This window comes from Pyrus communis, chromosome 11 (genome assembly GCF_041283825.1).
Source record: "Pyrus communis isolate YQ-2024b chromosome 11, ASM4128382v1, whole genome shotgun sequence".
NCBI lineage: Eukaryota > Viridiplantae > Streptophyta > Magnoliopsida > Rosales > Rosaceae > Pyrus > Pyrus communis.
Window position 1 is genome coordinate 6,718,906 of NC_142575.1, and position 10,613 is coordinate 6,729,518.

The 10,613-nt window shown below is 38.0% G+C and overlaps 1 long non-coding RNA gene across 2 annotated transcripts; it reads right to left on the reverse strand.

Moving 5' to 3' along the window:
• Positions 1 to 126: 126 nt before the first annotated feature.
• LOC148692799 (uncharacterized) lies at positions 127 to 3,951 on the reverse strand. Of its 2 annotated transcripts, XR_015953372.1 has the most exons (4): positions 3,540 to 3,951; positions 2,359 to 2,893; positions 590 to 2,215; positions 127 to 298 (listed from the first exon to the last, which is right to left on the reverse strand). It is a non-coding gene; the product is annotated as an uncharacterized LOC148692799 (long non-coding RNA). The 2 variants fall into 2 exon arrangements; XR_015953371.1 differs by having other exon boundaries at positions 127 to 2,215.
• Between the last annotated feature and the right edge of the window lie 6,662 nt (positions 3,952 to 10,613).

The window sequence follows — 10,613 nt, forward strand, 5'->3', positions numbered from 1 at the left end:
ATGGAATAGCGTTTTACCTTGAGATTGAATGGTTTTTTATTTGGTTCTTTGTTTAGTTTCAACTAGAAAAATTGCCCAGACACTGCTGTGGGTTTTGAAATCGTAAAGCAGGACATACTCTGAATATTTTCGACAGAAAGACAAATTATTTAGATTCAGTTCACTTCACATCAACATACAGTGCATAATGAAGAGAGCGTATATTTGAAAGTTTGAATTAATGAAACATGCAACAACAAAACATACTCTTTTTATCCCCTAGTCCTATACGATCTAATTTCCGCTGTCCTACTCTGTCCTACATCACAGAACAAAAAGAAGGTTACCTAAGAATTCATGCATTCATCTTCTAAACATGCAACAGAAAAGCATTCATGCATAAAAAAGGGTACATTGGAAATAAATAGATCAACGCAAGTGCTAACGGCCAATCAACAAATTGAACATAATTTGAAGTTTTAGTAGAATGAGTTAATAAAAAGAAAGCTTGGTTTCCGCATGAAAGAAAAGATCCGCTTGAAATGGTAGTCTTTCAAGATGTTTTCTGGTATTTATGCAAATTCTGAAATGCTATAAATATAAAAGTTACCTCAGGAGCTTTTTCTGCGTTGGTTTCTGTAATCACTCCTACGGCAGCATTTGCAGCCAAAATAATGAAAATAACCTGCGCCCTATTAATTTCAAACAATTTTACACCCGGAAACATGAACTACGCATAATCACAACTGATCTAACAATGAGAAAGTCTATAAGACAAAACACTAAAACACTCTTTTAATTGATCTAACAATAGGCTAATAGGATTAACTAAACCATTAGAGACAACAACAATGAGAAAGTCTGAAGATTAAAGTTCTTGTTGAATATCCTTGAAAAACATTTTCAGTAAATCTGTTCAGGAAAATATAGAAACTTATGATGCTATGCAATTCCATCATCCTGGATAGCACATATTTACCTGGAATCCAATCTTAAGCCAACATTTTTCGGTCTATAGCATCCATCATACCTAACACATTTCTCAATAGGGGCACATGAACAATCATAATTGAGATTTCATAAGTTTATTTTTTTGTTAACTATAATAAAATTTATACAACAATTTTAGCAAAACTCGAGTCTAGATAATGGACTTTTGTTCCAGTTTAAAAAATATTGACTTGTGTTCTAAGCAACATAATGCATTCACATTGCAATTATCAAAAGACATCACAATAATCCCCGACAGAAGATATTAAAATTCAGAACTTCTCCAAGTTTTCATTCAGCTTATTTCACTTGTCCATCGGAATTTTATTCAAAGAATGATCAAATAAAGACAATAGCATGCCAAAGATTAAAAACCCTCATTTCAAACTTTGCTAATGCATAGCTCTGTTTGGTTTTCTTCTCCAGAGACCAGACTGAGAGAGGAGTCAAGTTCTCTAGTGCACCATCAGTCTCCCGTTCGAGAAACCATCACCATCTCACTCGCCACTCCCTCGAGGCACCACCTTGCCACCACCCTCATGTCTCACTCCCTCTCTACCACTCTCCCTATTTCCCTCACCTCTCTCTCTCTTTCTCTCGATACTGTGCTCGCTTCACAGAAATAGGTGACCACTGTGGCCATTTTTCACGGAGAACTACACCACGAAGCCACCACCATTAATCTCGCCACCTACGCAACTTTTACCATCCCCAAAGCCACCCTCTGCAAACTGCCCTCACCCTTCTAATTTCAATTCTTGCATTTCTTGTATGGTATCCATTTCTTGCACACTCAAATATTTATATACCAATTGAGAATAACAATATAAATCCCACACACACACCTTTTTCCCCACTTGAAAAATTCACCAAAAACCACATTAACCACCACAGTTTAAGAATCCAGACCCCAAATTTCAATCTAATTAATTAAATTACAGAGGATTCTATCTACCTCATGAAAACAAATATGTTCAGTTAAAGAAATTCCCTAATCACTGCATCTTAAACTACTTCTTAACTATGTCAGCCATACCAATCTAATAAAAAATCCATGTTCAATCGATTCTTATTAATTCCAACTTCAAGTATTTCAGCATCTAGATTATAGAAAAATCACAACAAAACAAAACTCAGAACACCCAGATTCCAATCTTGGTGCTAAAGCACACTTTGTTAACGTCACCTTCATCAAGACCATGATTCCTGCCATGAGATCTTTCTCTTTATCCAGACTTGGCTTCAGCTGCAAGATCAAAATAATGAAGCATTCAGTTCCATTTCTATACTCATAAAATTAAAAATTGAAATATGTTATAATTTACTCGGAATCTTCATATGTGTTATGAAAGCATATAAACAAATACATTTGAAAACTTATAACGCTACCTAATAAAGTTGAAAAGTAGCTAATTATGATCAAGTTCCAGTGCATCCAGTGAGCCTTCCAGGGAAAGATGGCCCCATGGACTTAGACCTTGAAAACTGAGGCTTGTTTTGCCTTGTAATTGTATGATCAGTAGCATCCTTATGGATTGCAATTGTATGATCAGTAGTATCCTTATGGATTCCCAGATTAATCCTCAAAATTTTGTTCTCATCCGTTAGCTCCTGGGAGAAAAGCCGCTCAATTGTTTCACTATTCTCCTTGTTTCTCCTTATCAACTCAGCCTGGTGCTGCATATTTTCGTCAACGAGTTCCGAGATCTTTTCGTGCAACATTTTATCTTTTTCAACCACATTACCATCACATTCTACACCTGATCAATATTCTCTTCTTCCATATATTCTTCGAAAGTATACAAACCAACCTTTTTTAGGACATACCAGTATTTGTTTGTTTTGATGGGCTCTGATTTTGGTTTCCGTTTTCTCTTTTGTGGTGGTCTGCTCAAGATGCACTCCAAAACACTAATATGAGTGCCTACACAGATAAACATCGCATAAAAATCATTAAAAAAATCCAAAACAGCGGTAGAGAAAAAAAAATGATAATAATTCTAAAAAAATTTAAATCAAAAGCTAAGACTAACTAACAGGAAGCTCCGTGAGTTAATTTTTGGGCAAAATAATTTCTATCAATGCATTTTCATACAAAAAATTACTTTAAACACTGATTTAATGCAATCCAGGAGCTAAATGCTTAAATCAGAAAAATTTCTTCAACCCAGACACTCCTATAGTGCAGTGCAACAAAGTTTTTCTTGAACCTTGACATATATCACTATAAAATTATCCCAAATATATCTCAGAGATTGCAGAAATTCAGACTATCAATAATGGGACAGCCGGAATGTAACACCTATATTAAAGCATAAATATTCATGAACACCATCACCAATAGCAAAAAGGCACAACATACTTTTACAGAAATCTAAATATCCCTTTTATGCCCCAAACCCAGGTCTGTCCTCTCAGGGCATAATTAAAGATACCCACCAACAATATAACAAAAAAAAATGTAGTGAGTTTTTAAAATACCAACTTTATTTGATATTGCAATGAAATATAACAGAAGAAGCCAAACCTAGAAAAAATAAAAACACAGAATCACAGTAGAAGAAGCACACCATTTCAGATCTTTTTATCCTCTTCGAAGATCGATCGATTCCAGAGAGAGAGAGAGGAGGGAGACGATGAAGGAGAGAGGAGGTAGACGGAGGCGAGATGAGGAAAATGACGGAGGCCGTTTACCGAAAGCATGTCTTGTCTTGTGTTGCTAGTCAATAAGTCAGTGGAATCCTCACAAAATCCCTCACTCAATCAGGTCAGTGACAACCTCCCTCAATTTTCTCCCTCTCAATCTCTCAATCATCGACAGCTACCCATCAATTAAGGCTTCTAGTGGAAATTTCGACCCATCCCTCAATCCCGACACCAACCCTTGATTTGAGGAGAAAAAATCAACCCTAACCCCCTTTTATGGCAACCTCACTCCTCCCTCTCCCTTCCCCTCCCTGCCATCCCCCGCCTATCTCCCCCTCTTTGTCCTGCAGCCCATGCTTTTTGGCAATGGCAAGAATGTAAATAATACAAAATCGACGAACCATTTCAAAACAAACATAAATAGACTGGCAAACTCGTAAATATTTCGAAATATGTTCAGAGACAGAATTACCTTCCTAACTTTTAATATTTGCCCTCCGTGACAGTGGTGTAAATAAAGCAAAATCGAGTGACAAAGATTTGACTATAGCTAAGTTGCAATCCAATACCTCATCAACTTTAGAATAGATAATATCTATGTAGAATGTAGGGGTGGGCAAACGGGTATATGAACCACGAGTCGGGGCAGGTATGGGCCGGTTCTTAATTTTAAAAAAGAGAAACAGGGCGGGCTGGGCCGGGCCTTTGTAATTTTTGGTTCAGGCTGATTCCTAAAGTATAAGAACCGCAGGTACCCGGACCAACCCATTTGTGATTGAAATGGACGGGCAAGATTGAAGAGATCATCTCTCCATCTAATCTTAACTGTTAGTTTTAGGTTTCCTCGTCTTCGACCTCGACTCTGTCGCTCAACTCGAGTCCTCAAACTCGATTCCGTCTATGTCCAAAGTCAGTGCCTTATCGTCAACCTAATCAATTGATGATTGCTGGCGCTGCGAGAATTGGAGCAACAACCCAATCTCACCAGTCACCCCTCTCAAGTCTCACTATCAGCAACCATGTCGTCGTCGTCGTTGAATAAGATCACCCTCAAGAGCTCGGATGGCGAGTCGTTTGAGGTCGAGGAGGCGGTGGCACTGGAGTCGCAGACCATCAAGCACATGATCGAGGACGATTGTGCCGACAACAGCATGTCGACATCGCTAAGCTCAATGAGAAGATCTCTGATGACGATCTCAAGGCCTGGGATCAAAATTTGGTTTGATTCTAGGGTTTCATAATTTGGGATTTGGTTGGGTTAGGGTTTTTTTTTTATTTGGGATTAGGGTCAATTGTGTTGTTTTAGCGCCTAGGGTTATTGATTTAGGGGTTTGATAGATGGGTTAGGGTTTTTCATTTTTCTTCTGCAATTTTATATCTTTAGCAATTCAATTTTTTTCGATTTGGGTATTCATTGGATTTGATCGATGTGAAGCTAATGTAAGGTGAATGATTACTGATCTGGAGAGTTGGCAGTGGAGATGGGCAGTTGCAGGCTTCTTCGTGTTTGATTTCGAGCGGCATGGCCACAGGTGGTGGTGGGAGCGCTCTTCTAGTTTGGGACACAATTTGGACTCAACATCAGGGACTAGTGCTGCAGCATCCGTCGCCACTACATGAAGTGGCTGCTCAAAACCACGACGAGGAAGCTCGGCAAGAAGATGACTGCGACGAGGATGTTCGCGAAGAAGGTGGTGGTCCGGTTCCCGGAACGATCCAGAGAGTTAAAGAAGAAAATAAGGAAAAAAAACACCAAGGACCCATGGACCCGCCCCGAACCGGCTTGTTTCAACCGGGCCGGGTAAGGTCCGGCTCTTATATTAGAAAATGTAATCCCCGGCTTGGCCAGGCCCATTTCCATTAAACCCGTGTTCAGTTCGGTCCTTTCAAAATTGGGCCCGGCTCGGCCAGTGCCCACCCGTAGTAGAATGTCGACTACTTGTTTTATATTAATGTCTTCATGTGTTTTGTTTAATGCTTTTATGTAGAAAACCTATATCAGGGAAATTGAATTGTAGAAGCTATAGCTCATATTCATTCATTGACAACGTATAAATATATTGGAGTACAAAGAGTCCTACAAGAATACAAAGTATTCCCATCTATATCTCAAATAAAAGATGACATAAATCAATATGATTTGGTTTGTTTACAGAGGGCGGATTGGATTGGGACAAGGCCTCTTGTGTTAACATTTTATGTATCGAGACGAGAATTTGAGAGTTTTTATCTTCTTTTTTTCCAGACATATAAATGGCGTCCATTGAAAGTTGGTGATTGTGGGGGCAAGTTAGACTTCAAGTGCGAATTCAACACTATGAATCTCAAAATTTAAAGTATTAAAACCTATTTTCATGTCCATACTGTTGAATAATCAGAGAGACGGGCCGAGGGCCCGACTCCAACAACATCGATATTGTCCCCAACTTGGTAATTACCACCTGCAAAATCCATCAGGTGTGAGATTTTATCACAAAAAACCTCGATTTTAGTTGAAGTAGGGTTATGATATTTAAACTTTTCTTTTCTCTGATACGGTCAATGTGAGATATTTCAACACATGCACTTTTATGCTGATGGTTACTTTGTACTAAGTAGGGAATGTTTATTTGATTTGTCATTTTACCTATTGCTTAAACTTTGATCACTTATCTTGTACAGATAAATCTGAGTTATTTACAATTGCACCATGGAGGTCACTTTATAGAAGCATGTAATGGGACAATAACTTGTGTTGGTGGTGTTGACTCTAAAAATTACAAAACCTACGTGGCGCGCAGGCTGAGTAACTAATAAGCTAACTACGTCCTTCGGTTGAATGCGAGGCGTGCCAACTCGTCGGCCGCGCTCGGCCGAGGAGTAAAATTCGTTGATGTCGCGTTGAGCGCTTTGCTGACTTCTTTATCTTGCGAATGCGACCGAGAAAGGAACACTCTCGGTCTTTGGGTTTTAGAGCCTGAAGACAAGGCTGCTGGTTCTGCGAAGTTCACAAATCGTCGGCGCCCGATTCGATCACCGTGATTATATTCATAAGAGTATAAGCACGTTGAATCGACACCAAATTATATGGACACAAATATTCAAAGGTGATATATGTCTTGATGGTGAACATGGTTCGGCCGTCAGAATGCCGAATTCTAAACCTCACTTGTGAATATCCAATCATAAAATCACTCAGCGTCCGGTATGCCGAATGTCGTAACTCGTAACACTTTACTTCGCCGAGAGGGCTGATAAGATGACCCCTGCCAATAAGGATTCGAAAACCCTTCTCGACTGAGACTTGGATATGTAACCAGTCGGCCTCGACGCAGTGTTATTTATCCAAACTGAAGGTACTTCTTGGTCGGCTGGTTTTACGGCAACAATGTTGTTTATCCAAATTGAAGGTGTTCGCCGGTTGCCTCCACAGTGCTGTTTATCCAAACTGAAGGTGTGTCGGCAGAAAAAAGAAAAAGAAAAATCTCAAGGTGTTTGAGAGGTTTTGCGCAGGGCAATTGTATGTTGAATTCAAGGTCCCTAATTGTTGCATGATTTCTTGTATTTATAGCACCAACTCCTTGAGATCGAATTAAACCCCTATCTGGATTGGCAGTCCTTGTCCCGTTCCAGCTTTGCTTCAAACAACCCTACTCCCATTAGGACTTTGAACTCACCCCCCTTCGGGGCTTTATTCATTGTTGATCGAGAATCCTAGTTGCACCAGGACTTCCTCGACCCTCTTTGTTTATCTGGACTACTCCTTCTTGCAATAGGACTCGACCATCCTTGCTAAATGGCCCGGGATCATCAGGCAGCCCATAGTATTTTGACACAGTTTTGGGCCAAGCACAAACCTACACTCGGCCCAACAATATTATTTTGGGCCCAAACAGGTGGTCATGTTGCTTGGTTTGATGATATGAATTGTAATCTAATGTCCAGGTGGGATATTGAGGATTGTGCGAAGAAGTTAGGGTCACTACTAAAAAAAAGGGCTATAGGACACCATTCTTCAGATACTATTCCCAAATCGTGCATATTTGAAGAAAGTTGTCACCGTGAAAAAACATGGGAAAATTTGAAATATGTCCAATTTTATAGGCCAATTTAAAATAGATTCAATTTTTAATGATTTTTAACTTTTAAAATGGATCCAATTTTTAGTTATTTTGAATCCATATCAAAAGATCCCAAAAAACATTGGTGCATTTTACATTTTTTTACACTGAAAAAGCGGTGCCCAACAGATATTTGACAAAAAAAAAAAATGTTTTTTTGGAAATTATTAACTTTTACCGTGTTTATATGGATTATAGAGGGTGATTGTCTATCCTCTTATTTGGGTGCTTTTTCTATCTCTTTATATTTTGTGTGATCATAATTAAATCATATCAATATTTTATATTATTTTTTTTATAAAAATAATAAAATATAAAATATTAACATAATTTTACTGTGATTGTATAAATAAAAAAGAATAGAAAAAGCATTCAAAAATGGATAGACAATCTGCCTCCATAGATTATGGAGCCTGCCCTGACAACTTTTATAGTCAAACCGATTTGATATTGCATAGAAAATGGGAATACAAAAAATGCTGTAGATATAATTATTGGTTTCATACTGATGAAACCAAGTCGTTGTAAAACGCTCTCTCTAAATCCAACCACGTGGCTGTGTGTTTCTCACTTTTTTTTTATTATCAAAGTATGGACTGGGGCATAAAAGTAAAGTAATAAACAATATTACACCTCCACCCCTTTTCATATCACTTTCCGGATTCCTCTTCTCCTAAAAGCTTCTACAGTTTTTCTCCCAACACCTCAAGCGGTTGCATGTCGTCCTCTAGATCAGCAGCCTCTCGTCCGCATGTCGTCAACAATATGCATGTAGTCCTGTGTGTTTTTGTCGCTCTCTGAGTTTTAAAGTTGTTGGGATGTGAAAGGCTGAGTTCACGAGAGATTTGTTTACTGGGTTCGTAAGTTGTTTGATGGGAGTTTGATTCACTCTTAAACCTAGTAAAAAATTTCCTTCCTTCTCTCTCTCTCTCTCTCTCTTCTCTTGCTTTATCTTTTTGGGTATTTTTTTATTTTTTGGTTGAAGTTTAAAACTTTCTTTTAAAAGCAAGTAGTTATTTACTACAATAATGGTGAGTAGTGGTGGAAATGTGTTGTGCTCTTGCATGAAAGTGTGAGTTCGAACCTCTTCAGTGACTAATCTAGCATTTAACTTAATGTGGTAGGTATTTATTTGGGTATTTTTTATATCTCAGTTTCTTTTTCTAATTCATTTTCAGATCGTTGGAATGTATGTATATCAAGTTCTATTCTAATCTCTCTTTTTAAATCATTTTCAGATATTCGGGATTATTTGAGACGACCTATGAGAATCCCACTTACAAAATTTTGTGAGCAACAAACATAAGTGTTGAAACATTGTTTGTATATTCTATTTTTCGTTAAAGTTATTATTTTTTATTTTCTGTTTTTGTATACTTAATGTTGACTCTTTTGGTGGTATTGTTATGAAGGTGAATCTGGAAAAATCTGTTCATTATAGAATCGTTACTGGAGTTCTTGGATGGATGGGAAGGTTGTGGAACTCCTAGGATTAAATGATTAATTTTCATCCAAAGCATGTCGTATTAATCATGGACTTCGTCAATGGGAGCTCAGCGGGCTTCCTCTTTTAAAGACATAAATTGCAATTTGGACACTGATGCTAAAAGGCATATTTTATCTGACAAAACATTTAATCTTTTAATAAACAAATAAACCAAAATATAATAATCTCATATATCTACTATTTCTTTGCACACCAACGTATAAGTGGTGGTGTTTCAATAGAGACTTCTATAGAGGACATGGACCCTAATTTAGTGGCTGCATGGTGGCTGTTTATAGCTATTTTTCTAATGGGCACCAATAAGATCAGTGTTCTATAGCTATTTTTCTAGTAGTGGGTATACTAAGACTGCTAAGTACTATTGCACATTGCAAAATGACAGAACTTACAATTGCTGATAGTGATTTTTGGACTCTGGCTACTGTTTGCCCCTAAATAGAGTGGTACTTGTGTATATTGTTGATGATGTCCAACTGATCAATTCAACCCCAAACATTGAAATTCAAGCTTCAGCAAACTCTTTTGACATTCCTCACATGTCAGCCCCAAACATTGAAATTCAAGCTTCAACAAACTCTTTTGACATTCCTCACATGTCCGATCCTTTTGGCATATTTGAGGGATTTTTGGAGCAAGCTTATGAAGGAGATCGGGAACAAGGCAAACTTGTTGGGGCAGGTATACATAACATGGAAAATGAAGAGAAAGATGGCGGTGGCAATTCAGAAGATTCAGATTATCGAGACTTAGACTATGAATAAAGTGGTGTCGATGACAACTTATTTGACGACAATGTAGAGAAAACTTAAGGGAAAATGCCAGTGGAAAATGCAATGGAAATAGGAAAGCATCACGTAATTATGAACCCTTCCTTGATTTAGGATTTGGAGATGTTAAAACAGACTACGAAGATTCTGATGGCTTTAGAAGTGCTTCTAGCTCATCATTTGAAGGTGAACAACCAGTGAAGCGGAAAAGTAAGAAGTAAATGCCCAAACTCATTCCTTTTAGAAGTGATATGGATATCAAGAACCCACAATTTATAACTGGAATGATATTTGCCAATAGAAAGGAGTTTAGACAAGTAGTGACATATTATGGTTGTGTCCATGGAAGACAAATAAGATTCCCAATAAGAGAGCGTTATGAAGTTAAGGGTAAGTGTACATAGGACGGACGTCCATGGGTGATTTATGCAAGCAAAGTAGATGGGAGCTCTGCACTTATGGTGAAGACACTCAATGATGTCCATGCATGTCCGAGAAAGGAAAAGCTCAGACTATGCACCTCAACTTGGTATCACATAGGTATGCTGAGGATTTGCTTGACAATCCTCAATGGGAATTGTACAAAATTTCAACAAACTGTTCATAAACAATACAATTTGCACG